We start from the raw sequence: 21,049 nt of genomic DNA, 5'->3' as shown, positions 1-21,049 counted from the left end.
TCTGCCTTTGCCCATTTGTGGGGTGAGAAAAACAGATGCTCCAAGTGCTGGATCCAAGAGCCCCGTGGAGAGGGAGGCCATGGCTTGAATTGCTGCTGCCTCAGCTAGAGGGGTCCACGGACCACCATCGTGTCCCCTCTGTGGACACCGTGTCCCCTTCCGGTGTATTTTTAGCCTGTACCCTGGAAGCCTCACACACATAGTAGACAGCTGGGGAGAGACCGACATGGCCCCATTTATTATTGAATAAGTATTTCAGTTCAGGGGTTTGACAATGAACAAGATAAGGCCCAGCCTCCCGGGCTTTCTGTTTGGGGATGGGTCAGACAATCAATAAGTGGAGGTGTAGCTGCAGTAAAGAAATTAAAACAGGGTGATACGGTAGAGAAGTGGGAGGGATTGGACCAGGGCACAGGGAAGGCATCTCTTAGGATGTGACACTTAAACTGCCTAGTGTGACAAGACGTAGCCAGCCGTAAAGAGGCCAGAGAGCAGGGGCTCCCCCAGAGACTGCCCTCCACGGCCCAGGAGTTTGCTCAGCTTGGTGCCCCAGGGCCCTGCTCTGAGAATTCTCTCTGACTGTGGGTTTACCTGGAGTCTGTTCCAGTCTTCCTGCGTGTCTGATACATTGATCACCATCAATGAAGGCAGTGTGACACAGCGGCAGAGGCCTGTGGGCCACACAGATGGGGGTTCACTTCTACTTCTATCACTAACTTTTTGGGTGACCTTAGACAAGTTACTTAACTCAGATCCTCAACTTTTTCATCTCTAAAATGGGAATGATATCATCTTTCTTGCAGAATTGGGAGGAATATAGGGAATATAATGTATAATTGAATGCAATGCCTGGTCCACAAAACGTGCTGAATAAATGAAACACACATGAATGCATACCACTATGTCCATGTATGCTCATTACCAGGCATTTATATGTAGTAAGTACACGTGTGTCTGATGCCTTATGCATACACGTGTGCACACGGCTCAGCAGCCGACACACTCTTGAACCACAGATTCAAGTAGGATTTATGAAGGAAACTAGGCAAAGGAAACAAATATTCATTAAAATCTGATCATTTCTTGTTTTCTGCTTAATGCTGTTTTCCTGAGCCATCTGGGAACAATTTATAGAAAACCATAATCATGCATTAAATATTTCGATTTGTTCCAGGCCGCATGTATGGAATAAGCGATATAGAGATCGACTGTAGAGTCAGCAGGTCGGCGGCCCCACAGCATTTGTTCCTGCAACATGTTTCACCGTCTCCACGGTTCCCTCCCATCTTTCAGGATCCCATCAGAAAAAAAATGCTGGTTTCAATAAACATATTGTGCAGGAGAAAACAAAGAGTAAAGGCATTTCTGTGTTTAGTGATTAGGAAGGCGATTCAGGATGAGGTTGGCTGAGAACGGCATTTTCTCTTTATTCGGATAGAGGGTCTCTGGGGACCCCTCAAGAATGGCACAGCCCCGCCCCAGGGAAGGAGAAGTGCTCTGCAGACAGCACAGGCATCTCAGTCCCGTGTCCCGGCCTGGGTGAAGGGCTCACCAAGGCGGCGGGGCTTCTGGAGAGCTGGTGACTGTCCCCGTCGCTTCGTGCACCTCCGATGCGGGTGCCCGTGAAGCAGCGGGCGGAGGAGAAAGGGGCCGGGTCGCCTGGAATTTGGGTATTCCATCGGGATGGAGGGGATTGCTGCTGGCCATGTACCGGGGTTCAGCTGGAGAGAACTGCTTTCTCAGCCCTGGACTTGGATTCGAGTGAGAGCAAAAGGAAGCCATCAACGATGAAATGATGGGTGAAAATGGGGCAAGAAGCCCAAACTGCAGGGACAGGAACACAGAGGGGACCAGCCAGGCTTTACATTCTGTTATGATTTGATGCAACTCCAGAGAAAGTCCTAATACCACCATTTCCACATGTGGACTTGGGGTCTTGAGGACTTAAGGAACTTGCCCTCGTTTCCCCACTAGCAGGTTTCAGTGGGACTCAAACCTCAGCCACCTGGTTCCACGCAGGGCATCTCAGACCCTCATGCTCCTGGGCCTCTGGGGTGCAGAGTGGTCTTGGGAGTGTCCCCACTTCTCTCTGCTGGCACCCTGCCTGCCTTTTTGTGCTCAGGCTCCCGTGTGCTGCTGTCCCCATGCGAGGGTCCCCCTGCAATGTTGCCGGGAGCCTCCCTGAGCGTAGGCTTGTCCCCTTGCCCACAGTTCGGCTCAGAGCCCTAAACATGTTTGGGACCAGTGAGTGCTCACTGGGTGGCCAGGGACAGTGACGGATGGGTGAGCCAGCAGAGCCCGTACCAGCGCACCACCAGCCCTCCCTAGAACTGACCCTGCGTCCCTAGGTGCAGGGAAACCCTTCTCTGGGCACCTTCCCTGCCCTGGAGGACGCGGCGTTTCCCTTCCTGTTCTGCTTCTGCCGCTCTGACACCCACCCTGCCCACCCTGCCCACCCTGCCCACTCAGCTCACTCGCCGTGAAATCCCCTTCCAGCTTGTCATCAGCAGGCAGAGACTTCTGGAAAGAAGGCCGACCAAATGGGGAGCGACACTTCTCTGGTCCCTGTCCGAAGGCTGACGTGGTCGTTCTGCTGTGACCTCAGGCCCATAAGCTCTGGGACGAACATAAATGGGCACTCTCTGTGACCTTCTTGCACAGGGGTCATTTGTTCAAGATGAGGAGGGTGGTGAGTTCTGCCTTCCCCAGAGGAGAAGGACATGAGGGTCAACAGGTGGTGTGGGTGAATGGCCAGCTCCCCACCTGTGTCCTGTGGAAGGCTCTGGGATGGTAGCTGCACCTGCTTCTCACTGTTAAGGTCGCAGAAGGTCAGAGAAGGCCTCAGAGCTGAGGGAACACAGACCCTAAGCACAGGGAGGGAGGAGGTCTGGACTGTAGCCACCAGCTGGCCGGAGGGATGGGGCAGTGGGATAGGGAACCAGGGTGCCGCATTGTTCTCAGTGCACGGGCGATCCCATGAGGGATCAGAGCGACTGGCCATCTGGATGACCCTGGCAGCACCCCCCACCCCTGGGGCAGTAGTGCGCTTGGAGGCCTGCCTCACTCTCCTCCCAGCCGGCCGGCCCTGTGCCTCCCTGGCTGGTGGGGTTTCAGAGGGCAGACGCGGGCAGGTGCATTTCTTCCCGCTTAGTCTCAGGTCCGTGGCCTGTGGAGCCTCCTGGAGTCGTAAGCCCGGTGCGCTGCACCTTTAATAACAGGACCTTCAGGGGCATATCAGAAAGTAAGGGGAGGGTGTCTCAACTTTGTTAAATAGATTTTTACAAGGTATAGATGCGTGTGTGTATGTAGGTGTGCAGAGAAACACTCCAGAAAATAACAAAAGAAATGAAGTTAACAAAATGAAATAACAAAATTAAAAGTTATATTTGGTGGTAGTTTTCCCCCCTTTATTTCATAATTGTAAAATTTTCTATAATAATGAAAAAGAAGGAAATACCATGGTTAAAACAAATGATTCGGAGTGGCATACTATATTGAAATATATCACAAGGGCACTAGGACATGTTTTTGAGGGTGAGGTGTGGTGGATACCCTTGAGCAATCCTGCCTCGCCTACTGTGTCCAGCTGTGAATGACCTGTAAATTCCCACTGCCTCAGTTTCCCTGACTGAAAAATATAAATAGTATTCGCACCTCCCTGACAATGTTGTTGTTAACAGTTAAGAAGTTAACTTTTGTACTTATGAAATGTACTGTTATGCATTGAATCTACTTAGCAGCATACTTATAATTCATTAGTTTTTAAACACTACGTTTTCAACCAGGAACACAGCACACCTTTAAATGATTACATCGAATACTAATAGGGAAGAGGGTAAAGGGTGAGTCCATCCGTGACACTTGTTGTCCTTTCATAAAGGGCAAGGGGTGAAGTTGTCGTGGAGAGGAGGCCACTGCTTCAGTAAGGTTTGAACCTGCCACCGCAGGCTGTGAGTTAGGCAGGGGAACCTTCTTTGCTCACGTCTGGGGCAGGGAGACCGAAGGGCAAAGCGGACCAGATGAGGTTGTCAGGGTCACCCGAGGCTGCGAGCCCCAGGCGGCTGTCCCATGAAGTCACGGGAGCTGGAGGCTGAGCCCTGCTGTCCCACGTTGACCTTCCTCCTCCCCGTTTGGAGCCCTGCTAAATCTGTGAAGAGGCTCTGTGGGGGAGAGCAAGTCCCCGGGGGCATCCGGAGGAAGTCCTTCCACATCTGTGTTTCCACGGGCTGCGTGCTGCTTCCCCAGCCAAAAGCCCGCCTACCTAGGATGGGATATTCAGCAAATAAAAACAGAGGATGCCTAGTTAACCTTGAACTCAGATACAGGACCTCTTTTTTAGCCTAAGTAAGTCATGTGCAGTGGGTGGGAGATACTTATAGTAAAATAAATTATTGGTTGCTTCCCTGAAATGCGGTTTTAGCGGGGCGTCCTGTATTTGCCCTGGCGGCCCTAGGGCACACACTCAGGGCTGCACTGGGATGGTGCTGCTGGGCGTGGTTAGAGGGGAAGGGAAGCAATACCCACTCCAGGGTGAGGTAGACAGTTAATTTAAGGCCAGGGTCAGCAAATTACAGCATGGGCCGAATGCGGCCCAGCCCTCGCTTTGTGAGTGAAATTTTCCTGGAATGCAGCCATGCCCGTTCGGTCGCAGATTGTCTGTGGCTGCTTTCATCCTGCAGGGACATGTTAAGGAGTTGCCATAGAGACCGTGGGGTCCAGAAAGCTAAAAATATGAACTGTGTGCCCTTAACAGAAAGAGTGTGCTGAGCCTCATTCAGGACGTCGATGGGAGGAAAGAGGGCCGCAGAGAGGAGCCCGCCCCGTTGGGGCCACTGTCGGGGCTGCACGACCCCTCCCGCCTGCCAGGCTCACTCTCTCCTGAGTGGAGGGACCGAGGGAGGCTCAAGGAGGCCAGCGTTCTCATCCAGGGCTTGAGGCACAGGGCAGTTGGGAGGACAAAGGTCTCAGGAAACCAGCTTCCAGAGATCTTGAGCCGAGGACGTCAGGAGGCCCTCCCCTGCCTCTCCAGCCCGTGCGGCCACACCTGGTCACCAGAACAGGTTCCTCTCTCCGGAGCTTCCTCCCCAGGTGGCTCATGACCTCGAATAGCAGCCTCGGCCCCTGAGAGTAAGGACACTGAGACTCCATGTGACCCACTTCATCTTGCTGTCTTTGTCCTGTGCATTGACCCTACGAGACAAAGAGAATCTAATGGAGGCATGTGGCCAGGCAGCGGGCACTGGCAAGCAGGGTGGGGACCTCAGCAGACTGGCTCGCTGTCCCGACAGTCACAAAGCCTGTGAGGGGCTGATAGGCTTTGGGTCCAGACCCTCATCACTTACCTCCCCACAGAGGGTGGGGCCGAGTAAAGAGGGAACACCCCCCAGTGTGAAGGTCACGGGGCAGAAACCCTAAGCCTCAACAAGGTCTTTGCCATCCAGTGTTTGAATCCAGCTGAAACTCAGCAGAAATTGCAGCTGGTGAGAGAGGCAGAGTATCACCAAGTACCCTCGTCTGGGACAGGCTGCCCCAGGTCCGTGTGCAGGAGCCAGATTATGGGGACAAAGGGCAGGAGTGTTTAGGGCCGAGGCACGTTGCCCGTGGAAAGAGTTGTGTCCATTTCGGGCCTCCCCGACCCCGACCCAGCAAGGGGTGGGTCTGTTTCTCCCCACCCTGAGGTTAATCAGCATTATCTTCCCTCCTCCTCTGACCAAAAGGCAATAGAGACAGACCAGGGAAGCAACCCGGACCTGCCACCTGCCCCGTGTCCTCCCCGGAGGGCCCCTCTAAACCCCGGGAGCTGGGCAACTGATTCTCCAGCCAAGTGCGCCTGGTGGGAGTGGAAGCTCTGTTGCTTTGGCCAGGAAGAGACCCTTGGGAGGGGAAAGGGGCAGACAGTCTAAAAAGACAGAGAGAAGAGCAGGCCCATGACAGCGTTAAACAAAGGGACCATGTGAATATAAAATCCCTGCCTGAAATAGACAGAAGCCACACACGGTGCCTCATGTGAGGGGAGGTGACTAATGTGGCCAGCTGACTTCCTGCTGGTGACCTGTCCTCCCTTCTTGAGTGTCTGGGGGCCAAGCCGGAGGTCACTGGAGGGGATGGGTCGGCCCTGGTCGTCACAGGGGGGGTCCTACATGAGCCCAGATAGTCAACCTACACTTTCATTCTTTACTTCAAATCTTCACCCTTCGCCAGCATCATTGATAACCTGTAGGGGGGATTCACCCAGTCACCCATCTGCTCTTTCCTTCCTTCATTTGTTTGAATCATGTGTTCAGTAGGCCACTGCGTTTCACACTGTTAGATTTAGTCCTTTTCTCTAGGACTAAATGGCTTTTTTAAACCTTAAGCAGCAAACAAAATCTTATCCAGGATCCCAAACATTGAGCACATAAGAACTAGGTGATACCTTTGGGCAGATACAACTTACTGCTTGTGTATGTATGGGAGTATGTACATATTTGGGGATTATGTACAGGGCAGGATTCCTTGAGGCCCTGGCAATCTGAGGGCACCACCTCCCCCAATCTCTGCCCTGGGCCCCCATCTCCTGTCGGGGGGAGGGTGTCCTGACTTTGCAGCACTGAGACCTTAGAGAGTGGTTGGCTGACTTGAATAAAATTCAGCTGAATTTCAAAATTCAGCAGCTGCAGGTAACAAAAGTGGATTGTTGACCCTCAACCCCAACTCTTGTTGAGAAGAGAGTCTGGGGTAAATAGGAGAGCTTGCTGTCTGGCTGAATTACACTGGCTCCCCTGGACCCTGGAACTGTCAAGCTGACCGCTGAGATGATTCTCAAGGGCAGGGCCCCACAGTGTAAGAGAGCAGCCCAGGGAGGCTTTCTGGGCACAGTTAGAAGGCATCCTAGCTCCACTCCATGTTTTATTCCTTCCTGAAGCCAAGCATAATGACCGGCGGATGGGGGCCCTTTACAGGAATCCTGTATGCGGGCTCACCCACCTTCCACCCAAATGCTGTCTGTGTCATTAGCCCTCCAACTGGGTTAGTTATTCAACGCACCCCACCTCCCTACTGCCATGGACCTGAAATCCACAGGCCATAGGAAATCAGCCCAAAGTTTGCTCTACGTGCCTGCCCTTCAATTCTTAGACGAGGGTTCTCTTATTCTCCTGAAGTCTTTTTCTCCCCGCATCATCATCTATTCTTTCTATTGTTTCTCACATATTGAGGTTTGGGACTTTTCCTGGAGGTGCCCTTTGAACACCCTCCAACCTGCTAAGCGTGCTTGGGGCTCGGAGTTCATAGCTAAATCCAGCTCTTGGTATTTGCATTTTCTGGGGTGGAACTGAGATGACCATGGCCTTTGACCTGATGCCATGCTCACGGCGTGATGGCAATTTTAAATATCATGATGTAGGCTTAACACAGAGGAACTTTGAGGTCAACTAAAATATCTAAGACTTTTTACATATGTGGTTCATCAGGTCATATCTTTTTTACCGGATGCATGTTTAGATATATTACTGAATCCAAGTACAGTCTTTAAATGATCACTGTTAAACTGTACATTTACTTTTTTGTTTTAGTTATCAAGATTTGTATACGCTTTCTCTTGGTCCTTGTACTGAGTTGAATTATGTCTACAAAAGGTATCTTCAAGTCCTGACCCCTTGTACCTGTGACTGTGACCTCATTTGGAAATAGGGTCTTTGCAGATGTAACAGGTTCAGACAAGGTGACACTGGAAATAGGGTAGGCCTTAATCTAATGACTGGTGTCCTTATAAGGAGAGGAAAATTTGGACAGACACAGTCAAGGGGAGAATGCAGAGATGGGAGAGGTGTAACTGCAAGCCACGGATAATGGCAGCCACCAGACACTGAGTAGAGGCAGGGAAGTCCTCCCCTGGAGCCTTCAGAAGGAGCGTGGCCCTGGCAGCATGATTGATTTCAGGCTTCTGGCCTCCAGATCTGTGCGAGAATAAATTTCTGATGTTCGAAGCACCCTATTTGTGTACTTGGTCATGGCAGCCCTGAGAAGCTGACACAGCCATCTATTACACTGAATTTCCAAGTTTTGTGTCATTTGTCAGATTCACAAAATTCCATGTTTCTTCACGTGGAATTCTCTCTGTTGATCAAAATGGGAACCTGCTGGAGTTCGTGTGACGTCAGCACCCTGGCAGTTAGCACAGCGATCCCCAGCTTTGCCTCCTGTCCCTCACTAAGAGCAGTGACGCCTGTCCCTGTGCTGGCAGTTGGCCCTCATGCCTTCCCGGTATGACATGTAAGTCCACGATGGCCGGGTGACCAGGTCACAATGTCATTTCCAAAGTCCCAACTCTGTGACTGGCACTGCAGAGGTCCCAGGGGTGGGGAAGAATATTCTGAGACACATTTCTTTGCAAAATTTGGTATTTGAAACAACAGCAAAACATGCATAGTGCAATGGGGCCACATGAAGTTTACAAAAATCAGTGAATCAATGTTCTTCTAACAGTAGATAGAATTCCATGATATGTACTGTGCGATTGTGTCGAGGAGGCAGAATAGAAGAGTGGCGCCGAGAAACGAGAGCAGGTTGGACAGGCCTGTCTTGCCACTGGGAAGGGGTCGTGAACTTTCAGCACCCCTAGTTTCTACATGCTGGGACCATACAGAGCTACATGTGCTCTGTGGAAATGCAGTTCCCCTAGATGTGCTTTAAAATACGGTTTCTGCGGTCAGACGAGTTTGGGAAATATCACATATTATATTCTCCTCCTGGAGATTCGTAATTCACATTGCAGTGTTAAAAACTACAAAAAAATGCTGCAGTAAATACAAATATTTAAACTGTGTTTAATCAGTGATTTATAAGCTTGTGTGGGCTCTTTTGTTATTTAATACCTATCGCCGTCCTAAGGAATTACTGCCGTAAAGGACTTATCTTGGGAAATGCTGCGGTACGATTTTCTCACGGATTAAGCTCATTTTCTTTGTTTCCAGGGTCCCCACTTTCCTAAGTGCCGCTTGGATGCAGGTGGCCTTGGTCACAGTGGGGCCCTCTGTGGGGGCGCCAGGCGGCACTCCGTTGTAACTGTTGTCAGTACAAAGACATTAGTCAAGCCAGAGGTTCATTCTAAAACTGTCATTAAAAATTTTTTTATCAGTATTAATGGTTTTTAAAAGAGGAAACATGATACACAGTTTGAGTTGATATGGAAATCCTGAAAGTTGTCAATCCCTGTGTAACATAACGCCGTCAGCGGTGCCCGCTGATTTTCTCCAAGGTGCTAAGACCGAGTACATGTTCAGGAGCGTGGCCGCCTGCCCCTGCCTCCTGGCCTGCACGCTGACTTGGTGGGTGGTGGACGCTCTCAGCTGTGCTTGCCGGCGGGCATCTGGACTGTGACTTCCTCTCCCAATCTTCCGGCGTCCACCTAGACCTCATCCTGGTGTGGAGCTGTTGTTCACTACCTATGCAGGTGGAAACATCTGCACATTTGTCACTGTTGCTCATTCCTTCTCCACTAGTGGGAGATGCTGTGCATCCTTGGAAGGACTTTGGGGGTGGGGGTCAGGTGGGGAGACCCACTTTGCTGGTTTACCCAGTGGAGCTGGGTCCCTCTTTCCCCGTGTCTGTAGTGTCCCTTGGGGGTTGAATGTGTAGTGACAGGGAGCCTAGGCCTCCTGACAGGCCCCTGCTTCTGGAGGTGAGAGCGAGGCTGGCAGGGAGGACCTGCAGGCAGGGCCGGGCCACTCAGCCCCTGGGGAGTCGGGCTTTCCTCTGAGCGGCCGTCAAAGCTGTGCCTGGGGCTGCCGTCTCCAGGTAAGGAGGTTGCACCCTCCTGTAAAAACTGCAGTGCCACTCGCCCCACCCTCCTGACAAGAAAACGTCTCTGCCCTTGATGCCTTTGAATCTCTCCCCACCGTCTTTTCATGCCCAAAAGGTTTTACCTCCCACGCCACCAAATGAAGGCTCTCTGAGGGTAGCAGCAGGGTGCTTTTCCTCTGTGGGGACGCCCTGCAGCGTGCAGTGTGGGGTGGAGAGGAGCGCGTGTGCTTGTACACACCCGCAGAGGACGCCAAGGGGTTTTATTTGTCCTTATGATCTGCATTTTGTGCTTGGGCCAATATAATCCTTAATTTCAAAAAATGTTCAGACACGGAATACATTTGAAGGCATGGCCAATTCGCAAACTGTCTGTATGAGGAGGTATGACATTGTTCCCCCCTGCGCACGGCCTCTACCCCCCACCCCCACCCCCTGCTGCCCCAAATGTTAGTTCTCATGTTTCCTGCTTGGTTGGATTTCATGTTTGTTTGTTTCTCTGGCCAGCTTTCTGTCATCTCAAATTCCAAGTTATTGGTTTAGCTCATGGAGTCATAAAGTATTGTTCTTTGAGGACAAAGATGTCACCAGTGACTGACTGCCAGCTGGACAGGCACTGTGGGTGGTTTCTCTGTCTGGAAGGGTATATTTCACTACGTTATCCTTAAGTAAAGTTCACCAGGTCAGCAGGTAAGAGAATGGGTGGATTGATAGATGGGTGGATGAATGGATGGATAGACAGATGGATGTGAGTAGGGAGGTGGGTGGGTGGATGGATGGGTGAGTAGGTGGGTGGGTAGATGTATGGATGGGTAGGTGGGTGGGTGGATGAATGGGTGAGTAGGTGGGTGGGTACATGGATGGATAGAAGCATGGACAGATGAGCTGGTAGGTGGATGGGTGGGCAGAGTTGGAAGGGATGGTACCTCAAACGCCGCCTTTCCCAATAACAGTCTAGTAACAGTCATGTGGACACTGGAGAGTGACTGTCTTTGGTTTGAACCCCAACTTCACTGCTGCTTCACCATGGCACTTGGGTAGAGGACTTACTGTCTTTGAAAATTTATGTTCTTACCTGTAGGGTCAATAGAATAACAGTATTCACATTCCGAGCTTCCCACAGGAGGCTCAGGAGGTAATTAGAACAGGGTCTGCTACATTAAAAATCAGAAGTGATAAGTGTTATTGTTTTTTTAGTTCTTATTTGTGGTTGAGTGAGGAATATCCAGGGAAGTTTGAGAGAATTATCTGAGTTTCACACGGTGAGATCATATGAAACAAGGTCCCTCTGATTCGCAGGCTGTGCCTTCCATTCTAAGGTGGTATCTTTCTGGGTCAAGCATATTCAATGGCCAATAACCAAGGAAAACAGAGGTCCAAGTGGCTAGTCCGGATGCTAATAAGGATGTATCCAGATACCAAGGGCTGGCAACGAGTGTCCTCATCTGTTCAGCAGTCATTTCTTGAGAGCTACCGTGAGCCGAGCACTGCTCCAGGTGGAGGAAACCCAACAGTGGGAAAAAAATGAAGAGGCTGGACAAAACCCCCTTCTTCATGGAGCCTGAATTGTAGCAGGGTTAGGCAATAAAAAATTGACAAAATAAGCAGGCAGGATATGTAAAATGTTGAATTGTGCTGCACGCTGAGAAGAGCAGAGAAGGTTAGAAGGAAGTGCGTTCGTGCATGTGTGTGCATGAGTGTGCATGCGTGTGCATGCGTGAGCTGGAGGGTGTGATCTTAGACCCGGCGGCCCCGGAAGAGGAAGTGGTAGAGGCAGCCGAGGGAAGATGGCAGAGAGCGGGCGCGTGCACGGGGCCAGAAGGGAGGCCGGGGTCTGGAAGGACTTCGGTTTTTCCTCCAAGGTGGGAAGCCACTGGGGGGATTTAGGTTTTAGCAGATTTGACCTCTATTACTTATGATTATTATTTCAATCTTTCATCAGGTATATTAATAGTCTTCCCTTTCTCCTTTCCTTATAAAATCGTTTGGAGGTCGGGCCGGCATTTGGAACCAAAGACTGAAGAAGGGACGTGGTCACACGGGTCTGAAGGAAAGCCATCAGACAGGTTCAGCTGGAAACAGCGCCGGTGCTGGCCTCCGAGGCTGCCAGCCCTCGGCCCAGCCCGGCTCATCGTGCCGCAGGAGGACTTACCTTAGGCCCCCGCAGGCCTGGGGCCTCCCCTGGAAGCTCCTCTCCAGTGAATCGGTGGGGAGCAGGGGGAGGGGCGGACCCAGCTGGGAGGCAGCTGGGCCTGGGGTGGCCTGTGCCCAAGAGGGCCCTGCAGGGCCTCACCCCTGAGGCACCCTCTCTTCAGCTGTGCACCAGGAAGCCTGCCCTTCAGAACTGTGGGTGCTTGTCCAGGTCACCCCTCCTTTCAGGACAGAAGGGTGTTCCAGCCTGCGCAGCCCCGGAGGTTATCCTGGCGCCGGGCGATGAGGCAGGGAAGGCTGCCTCCCTCCAGCCTCTTGCCGTGGACTGCGCGTTGCTTTTCTCTTGCCTTTCGGCGAATGGACATGAAGGTCAGGCTGTCCTTCATCAGCTGTGCTCATTCAGTTCAGCGCTAGATCACGAAGCAATGAGGCTTTGCGACTGTGGTGTCTTCATCTTGGGTTGTGTATTTAACTGATGTAAAACGGCCAAGTCATGCTTTACATGTGGTTATATAGCCACCTCCTTTCGTTTTGCTTAAATGACTGATACATGCTTTTCCTTTTTCATTTTTCTGAGTTGTTTTGTTTGATGACTCTCTTGGAGGCAGTATTTGGTTGGATTTATTGTACAACCAAAAATAAGTTCTGGGACCTCTTCCTGCAGACACACGGGCTCTCTCCGAGTGAGGGGGCTGGAGCCGCGGAAGGCATTAGGATCCTGCAAAGTGGTTCGTATGGAATGACGCAAGTTCTCCTTTTTCTTCTTCGCTGTTGCCCCCACCCACCTAGGGGAGTTTTCCTACACAGTTTCCTGGAATGTTAGTAGAGGCTATACGAGGGAGTGCTTCCATTTTCCTCTGGAATTCTTTTGAAAAAACTTTGCAGTAACACTCCTACCTCCAAGACGCTCCACAATCCGCTGAGAACACAGTTGTTTGGGTGCAGTCCGCTAGCGGCATCACCCTAAGGGAGAGGACATCTCGGTGCCTCACAGAAGAACATCCATGTGTCTCCAGAGACCAGTCTTACACTGCGGGCAGATCTTGGGCATTGCATTTGAGGAAGTGCTCTTGCCAGGAAGCCCCAGCAAAGCCTGCCTTCCAATTGAGACCCTGCAGCCCAATGAGGCACACCCAGCCCCGGAAGCACCCTGGAACCACCGCAGAGGGAGCAGCCTGGCCACTGATGCCGGAGGTTTCCGGAAGCAAACATGTACTCATGTTCTCCAGCGTGGATGTAGCTCAAGGCGCCAAAATGGCCTTGGCTCTGCTCTGGTGATAAATGATGACAAAAGTGGGCTGATGGGACAGGAGGAGGTTGTCTGAGACAAGGAGGCTCAGGGTACCTGCGAGCGGCAGGCAGGGCTGTCTCCTCAAGCTGAGCAGAGCCCAGATGCCCTGCAGGGGGACTGGAATGGCTGCTCCCCTGACCATGCATTTGGTCCTTTCTCACCACTAGGGACATGAATCTAAGTTCCTGTAATGCCTACTTTTAAAAATACATCATCTGTTTTCAAAAACGATGGTCTGTGATATAGGGACTGAAAGGAAAGAGGGAAGAGATGAAAGAAAAAGAGGCACTGTGAACCCAACAGTCCAGGCAGGTGTATTGCTGAACCTGAGAGGCCCCCTCTGTTGTGGCCAGCAGAACAAAGGAAAGAGGGCCTCTAATAGGTCAAGAGGCTGTTTACAGCCAGGGTTTTCGGAGGGCTCTTTGAGGGGAGGGGTCAGGGGAAAGGTGGGCTTGTGGCCTGCTGACATGTCCTCTGGAGGATGCTTGTAGCCTAGGGAAGATGACACCCAGGTCTCCCTGAGATGGTGGGTGGGCTTATTCGAAAGGTGGTACTTAGGTCCGGATTCTATCCGGGACTACATCCCCAGAAGTTAGCAATATAACAAAATAAATTAGAAAGTAGGAACCTAGAAAGAGGAAGTAGAAAACATGAGCAGGAAAACAGGCATTACATTCAGAATGAATATTAAATTTGGCTCTGATCATCCCAGAAGATAGAAAAAAAATGGGGAAAAATAAGTCATGATGTCCATTATCAGAATATAGGAAGTATTTCAGTTCCTTGGGGTTGACCGAGTGTTTTCTGGCAGCTAATCATTAAAATAAGAATTGTCACGGACTTCAATGGTGGGATAACATTGGGTAACAGAATGAGAAGAGGCCTAAGCAGTGTTTTTACAAGAACCCAACAGCTTTTATGACTGTTTCTTACAGTGAATCTTGGTGAAAGGACAGGACAAGGCATGAAACTATAACTCAGCAGAGAGGATTCTGGATGAGGCTAAGTTTGTGTAGCCCAAGTGTGTAGTTTGGACCCTCCAACTTGATGTAAAGATTGAATGTGAGGAGACCAAGGGAAGTGAAGGGCAGTGGCCAAGACTGATCCTCACTTCCTGCAGGGACTGGCCTGCAGCTGCCATGAAGGGCCCAAGGTCTGCAATTCCACGTGGCTGACGGGGAGCAAGCCCCTGCACTCGGGCGCCCGGAAGCTGGGGAGGCAACCCTGGTCCTTCCTCCCAACACTAAGGAGGCAGATGCAGGCTTCAGCTTGCCGAGAGCCCTTGCAGGAAAACCCCTAGGCCTTCTTCAGGCAGGATCTGGGGGACTGGTCTAGCTTTGAATCTTTAGTGAGAGCCCAGAGTTCCATGCTCGCTGGAGTCTGGCAGGGACAATTCGAGCCTGAAATGTCTTCAGAGAGAAAGTTACCATGTGTTGTCATTGGAGGTCCAGGAAGATCTTGGAGATCCGAACGCTTGTGTGCATTGCAGCAGTTAAGCGTGCCGAGGAATCCGTCAGGATGACGGAGCCTGACGTGCTGACTCACCGGTGAACTTCCTGAGTGACAACTTACTGGGTTTTGGAGAGTGTCTACACAGACAGCGATGTCAGGTCTGGGGCAGTTCAGCCTGAGTGGTTCTTCCTGGTTGTGGTTAAATCTTTCGAGGTCACTCCTAGTTCATGATAATAAAACTGTGTCATCAGCAGAAAGAAGGAGATTTATCTTCCTCTGTATTTTGCTGGAGAGCACACGTCCAGTCCTTTACAAGCTCTGTTAGACTATTAAGATGCAAGTTCATGAGAAGAGAGGAGGAGAAAACCAAACTGCAACCTGCTCACACCACTTGTGACCCTGATCTGGTCTGTTGGGCTGCCATTCCCACCTTTTCTCATGTGTGTCATGGTTTTAAAATGCAAAACTTGCCAAAGGTGGCAGAGCTGAGGACTTCTATAATGATTTTGTTATACTTATTAAAAAACAAAAATTCAACTGAGCAAATTAAGAGTTCAAATTGGCTTTATTCAGTGATTCATGAATCAGGCGGCATCCCATCTAGCAACAGAAAGGAGCTCCACCAAGCTGCAGAAAAGGAAAGGTTTTTAAAGAATGTAGTTTGTAATTAAATGTCATTTCCTAAGGTTAAATCTGCCGAGGCTTCTCCTAACTGCAGCTACAGCTCTAGCCTTGGGGCGGTTGGGACCAGCAGAGCCGCTGACTCAGGCTTTACGCTATAATAGGCAATGGCCCTGTGTTTACTACCGGGTCCTGGCAGGAGCATTCCCAGGGCTTGGTTATGTCTTTCATGCACAAATAAGGTGACAGGGTTTAAGTAGTTAGCTAGCCTTAGGCCAGGCATTTCTTGGAGCACTTGTTTTAGTCTTTAAAAGGCCTGTTCATGTTTATTGTCCCATGCAAGGGACTCAGAGACTGACATTTTTTTTAAGTGCGTAGATTGAGGAAGCCAATAGGGAAAAATTAGGAGCCCGTAGTCTGCAAAGCCAGCTAGACCCCGAAATCCACAAAGCTGTTGCGGATCTACGAAATTCTTGGATTAGCTTAATACTTTCTGGAGACTGCTGGATTCCCTCAACACTTAGATTATGACTTAGGTAATGAACAGTGTCTAGAGATAATTGCAATTTTTCCTTAGGGACTTTATATCCCCTTTTAGCCAGCTGTTGTAGCAAATAAATGGCATCTTTCATGAATGTCTCTTTAGTAACTGAGCATAGCACAAGATTGTCTACATATTGTAAAAGTGCCTGTTCCTGGGGAATTGGAGGGTACTTAAATCTTGGTGAAGCACTTGGGAGAAATCAGAAGGGGCGCTTGAGGCACGGCTGTCCAGGTATATTGCTGATTGCTCCAAGCAAAGGCAGATAGTGGCTGCTGGGTCTGCGGGGATGCTGAGGACAGCTAAGCATAGTCCACAGCAGTGAACCACTTTGAATCAGGGGGGACTTGTGCCAGAAGGAGTTTGGGTTTAGAACACCTCGGAAGTGGAAAATAACTGTCTTGTTGACAGCTTTCAAGTCCCAGACAAAACACCTGCCCTATCATCAGTCTTCCAGACCAACAAGATCGGCGGGTTACAGGGCTGGTACAGAGAATAGTCAGTCCCTGGGTGACCAGGTTTTTGTTATTGGTGTGAGGTCCTGTGTGGCTTCAAGCTTTAATGGATATTGAGGTGATTTAGGAAGAAGTTTAGTCATAACTGTCTGGATTTTTATGGGCTCTGTACTTTTTATTCTCCCAATGTCAGTATAGGAGTAGCCCACAGATTTTTGGGTGCCTCAATTAAATTAGGGGATTTTTGTTAGAATTCTTCCTCTTCTCTATCAAGGACCGATTGTAAAGAACAGAAAGATGAGGTTCAGGTTGGTCCAGAAACTCTAAGGCGATGTCTCCTTTGGAGGCAAAATTTAACGCCTTTTAATTTAGAAAGAAGGTCTCTAAGAGATTTACTGCAAGGAGTTATATCACCTTGCAAAAAGGAATGTTTTTTGGTGAAAGGTCTCAGAGTCATTGGTACTGGTTGAGATAGAAATTCTCTCTGAACTTGATTACATATCAGCATTATGGAAACTTGGGAACATTGAGGAATTGCATAGGACCTTTGAGGACAATTTTTCTCCAATGCCCCAATTTACAATTGAGATATCAGCTCCAGAACTAGACTGTTTATGATGGGCCCCTAGGAAGGTGTGATACGGGATGTCAAGGTGTTGTTTTAGTCTCTGGCCTTGGGGCTGTTGTGGCTGTATGGCTCTTAGTTTAATGACCTTTGTTTATGATCTTGGTCCAAAGTCTTTTCAATGTGTCTGGCTGTGGTTATGGGTTCAGTCAGGCTGGTGGCCTCCCAACCTCTTTTCTGCCATTTTATTAATGCGCTAATCTCAGGAGATTATCCATTTACAAATAGGGAAGCTGCAGAAGGTTGGGTGACCTCATCTATTATACGGAATCCGAATGCCTTGGGAAAAGCCTTTCCGAATGGGCCTTCAAGTCTGCCACAGACTCATCTTTCTTCTGTTTGCATGTTTGATTAACAGACCGATCAATGTGGACAGGGAAAACTCAGAATGGCTTTTAGAAGATCAGGTGCTGTATTGTGACCTTTTCCTGGTCTGCTAGAGGACCATGTTGGAGACTGAGGAGCTTGAGTGTCATCCTTGGAGGCCATTCTACTTCCTGCATCATCATGGGGCTCCCCCAGGTCCTACCGACGTACAAGCTGCTGATGGTCAGGCAGCCTTGGGGCATAGGCCCTGATAAGGGTTCTAAACTCCTGAAAAAACTTCCGGGGCTCTTCCCTGGGTTCAGGAAATTCCTTAACTACAGCCCTTGGTCTGGCCTTTCACAAAGGAGTGAAAGATACCTGAGAAGGATTGCCTGACACCTCAGGCAGTTTTATTTTAAAAGGTAACTGTTTAATAGTCTTTTCGGAGTGGAAAAGCACTTCGGACAGAGGGTAAAACAGGAGCGCTCGGGACAGGACAGAGGGCAGCAGGAGAATCGGTGGTCTGACCTCTTGTTTCGGTACCTCCTTAATTTTTCAGTGGCCATTTACAGTGAATCTTTCAATGAGGCTGCTTTGGAATCTTGAAGCCTTTTGGAACCTTCCGCACAGCAATTAAAATCTGTATCCCATTCTGCTTGTTTAATTCAAGAGCTCTCACTTTCAAGTGCATTTCTTGAATGAATGATCTCATCTAATGGGAACGATACCCATACTTGGATTTTTAGGTCGCTTATAGTAAGATTTTGCCGTTTTTGCACATATTTATAGCTTTTGGACCATAGTTTTTAGACATAAAATAAGCAGGTGTGTAGGGAGGTGGTGAGGTGGTGCAGTTCACTTCAGGGTTTAGAGAACCCAATAGCTGAGACTTTGGGTTTCAAGGAGCTAATCTAATATCCAAAATAGATGTGTCTCAGGGCTGAAAATTATGCAGTGTTTTACAGTTACCTTGCTGCACGGAAATTTTCCTGAGGTTCTTGGGTGACTTAGTGTCAATCCAACCAGTTCAGTGACAATTCAGCCTATCACAGGAGTCCTCTTGAGGTGGCAAATGTTCTCACAACCTTCAAATGCTCAACATGTGCCCACCAATTTTTGTGGCTTTTTGGCTTCTGAGATCCCTGTTAATGATAGCCTTTATCTCCACAAAACAAGGTAAATGAACATGTACACCTAACATAAAGAGGTAAGCAAGAGATGTTATTGAGGACTGGCCAGGAGAAGGTTGTGCACACTACTAGCAGTTCCCGGCAAGGACTGAACCAGCAGCTTCCAGTACTTGGGGACTGTGGACTGCAACTGGGGGAAGGACTAAATCTGCTCACCCCAGGAAAAGAGGGCTGCAGACTGGATCTAGGGAGAGGGGTTCCAAACAACTGTGGAATTTTGGACTGAACCACGGGCTAAGGATGTGGGTTCCTGCCACTCGAGCTGACCCACTAAGCCCTGGACTGGAAATCCAATTAGTTCAGTTGCTCACCACACAGAGAGCAGAGCTCAGAATGGAGAGAAACTTACTCACAGCCTTTGAAAACAGCAAGAAAGACAGTTAACTCAAAAAGGGGTTTGCAGGAGCCATGTCTGTGTTTCTTGTCCCCAAACGCCTTCAGAAATGTCCTTGGGTTCTTGTTATTGCCACCAGAACAAATATTCAACTGAGTAATTTTAAGAGCAAATCTTAAAATCTCTTCAACGATTCAGGAATCAGGCAGCACCCCATCTAGCAATAGAAAGGAGCTCCACTGAGCTGCAGAAAAGGAAAGGGTTTTAAAGGCAGAAAGGTGATGAATAAAGAAAATTACTAGCGAAGAGTGCATTGTTTCAGCCAAGGTGGCCCTCCTCCTACGGAAGCAGAGGGCCTGTGGGGCAGATTACCTCCCTAGTGATGACCGGGCAACTCCAGGCTGGTTGGTGAAAGGTCACATTGTGGGGAGAGACTGAAACCGCAGTTAGTTTAGATACTAAGTCTCGTTTTGCCGATGTGGGACTTGGCACCAGCGACTCCATTTGGAGCCTGCTGTCTCCTTTTCAACATGCTCTACAATTCTGGTTTTTAATTTTCTTCCGATTTCTAAATTGCAACAAATTGACTTCCTTAGGTACGTGAAAGAATATCATGCTACCAAATTCACTCCCAAGGTTGTCCTGAAGAACATCTAAGGAAAGTAACTGGAATGCATTTTACAGATGGAAAAATCAGAAAAATCACCAATATATCCCATTCACAAATGTTTCTGTGTGTTAGCTGCACTTCATTAGTTACAGACCGTTCTTAAGTGCTTCATTTTGACCACAAATATGGAGTTGCTGACCAGGGAGTTCTCTCCGAGAGAATCACCCTGCCCAGATGCCCCAGCCTGCACACAGGCCCTCAGCACAGACCCCTTGGCCAGGAGACAAAAGACAGGGGCTGCATGCTTTCATCAGTGTTTTAATGAGGCCCACAGATTTCTTATTTCTGTGCCAAAAATAGTAGAACAAAACATGACATGGTCAAGGATGCAAAAGTGGGAAACCCTTTCATTTAGAAAGAAATAGAAAGAGGTACAGAAAGATGCAGCTTGCTGAGTTTATCCAAGGCTTTGCTTTAAACATATTCCTTCCGTGTTTGCCCCAGATTCCCACTTGTCACTGAACTTTGGCTAATGGCCTTGAAGAATAAGAATGAATGGGGCATTCACACAAACGGGGGGCTGGGGCAGCTACTGGGTGTCACTGCCAAGGGTTCCTGCATGCACCAGGCCTTCTGCGGTCCAAGAGCTCGCCCTCCCCCACCCTCAGGTGCCCCCACTTCTCACCAGGATGTTCCTTAGTGCCGAGCTTCTGGAATGGAATTTAGCCTCCAACCACAGTTGTTATTTTTCCTCCAGCTAAAACCTTGTATTCTTCAAACTGGGTGGTCTATTAAGCACGATAGCTATAAGAATGAAAGTGATTTGTGGAATTCATAGATATTATCACCAAAGGGCTAAACCAACATATGCTTCAATTCAGGACATAGATGTTTCATTCTTAGGTCACTGGATAACATCTTCAAAGGTCCTGGGTAACTTAGGGAAACACAGCAATGCGAATCTCTGTTTCCATGAGCTCCTCAGGGCTCTCCCTCTTCCTGCCTCGAAGGCAGCTTTATAAAGCTGTGGACAGTCCCCCTGAGAAGCGGCTCTGGAGACCAGGCCTGCATGCCTACGTCGATGTGCAATTTCATAGTCACTGACTTGAGAGGCTAACACGGTCCTTCCTGAACATACTAATCTAAGGGCTGTTCAGATTCGTGCTGTTAGATTTTGGAGAGCCACCTCTCTCCCTCTAGAACAGCAATATGACTCAAACCAAACCAAACAAAGCACTGGGTTAGAATTTCTTGACATTTGATGAACATCCAACATGCCCTTGTGGAGCGAACTGACCGAGAAACTGACAAGTGACAACTAACGAGGGCGGCTGTCCGCAGAGCCAGTGACGTCAGGAGAGCAGGAAGGGCGAGTGAGGCTCGTGAGCCGTTGGGATGGCGCTGCTGCTCGGGGTGAGATGTTATGGGGATGCAGAACCGTTGGAAGGCTAGAACCCAAGATGACTTTATTTAGGGTCTAAAAATGAACTGCAAAATTCACAGAATTTCTATCAGGAGTTTGCATCTCCTAATTCAATTATTCCAGTAAGTCCACTGAACCCATATCTGCTACAAGGGAATTACCCACAGTGGGACCACCACCTTGTATCTTAAGACAAGGACACATAGGTCTATGCCCTGCCCACGCTTTAAATGGAAAAGGGAAAGAATCCTTTCTCTAACTGTGGTCTGC

General features: G+C 49.3%; 1 long non-coding RNA gene across 8 annotated transcripts in view; it reads left to right on the top strand.

Annotated features, from left to right (window-relative positions):
* LOC118970783 (uncharacterized) overlaps positions 1-1,345 on the top strand; it is a 49,300-nt gene extending 47,955 nt beyond the window's left edge. For 7 of the 8 annotated variants that reach the window (XR_012123429.1, XR_012123430.1, XR_005058891.2 and 4 more), the window contains one exon: positions 1,175-1,345. This is a non-coding gene — a long non-coding RNA (uncharacterized lncRNA). Of the gene's footprint in view, positions 1-35; positions 1,115-1,174 lie in introns of those variants that run through there. The other variant, XR_012123433.1, reaches the window with a different exon arrangement.
* Positions 1,346-21,049: the final 19,704 nt, after the last annotated feature.

The sequence above is a fragment of the Manis javanica genome, chromosome 12 (genome assembly GCF_040802235.1).
Source record: "Manis javanica isolate MJ-LG chromosome 12, MJ_LKY, whole genome shotgun sequence".
Lineage (NCBI taxonomy): Eukaryota > Metazoa > Chordata > Mammalia > Pholidota > Manidae > Manis > Manis javanica.
This window is presented reverse-complemented; position numbering and strand designations above follow the sequence as displayed.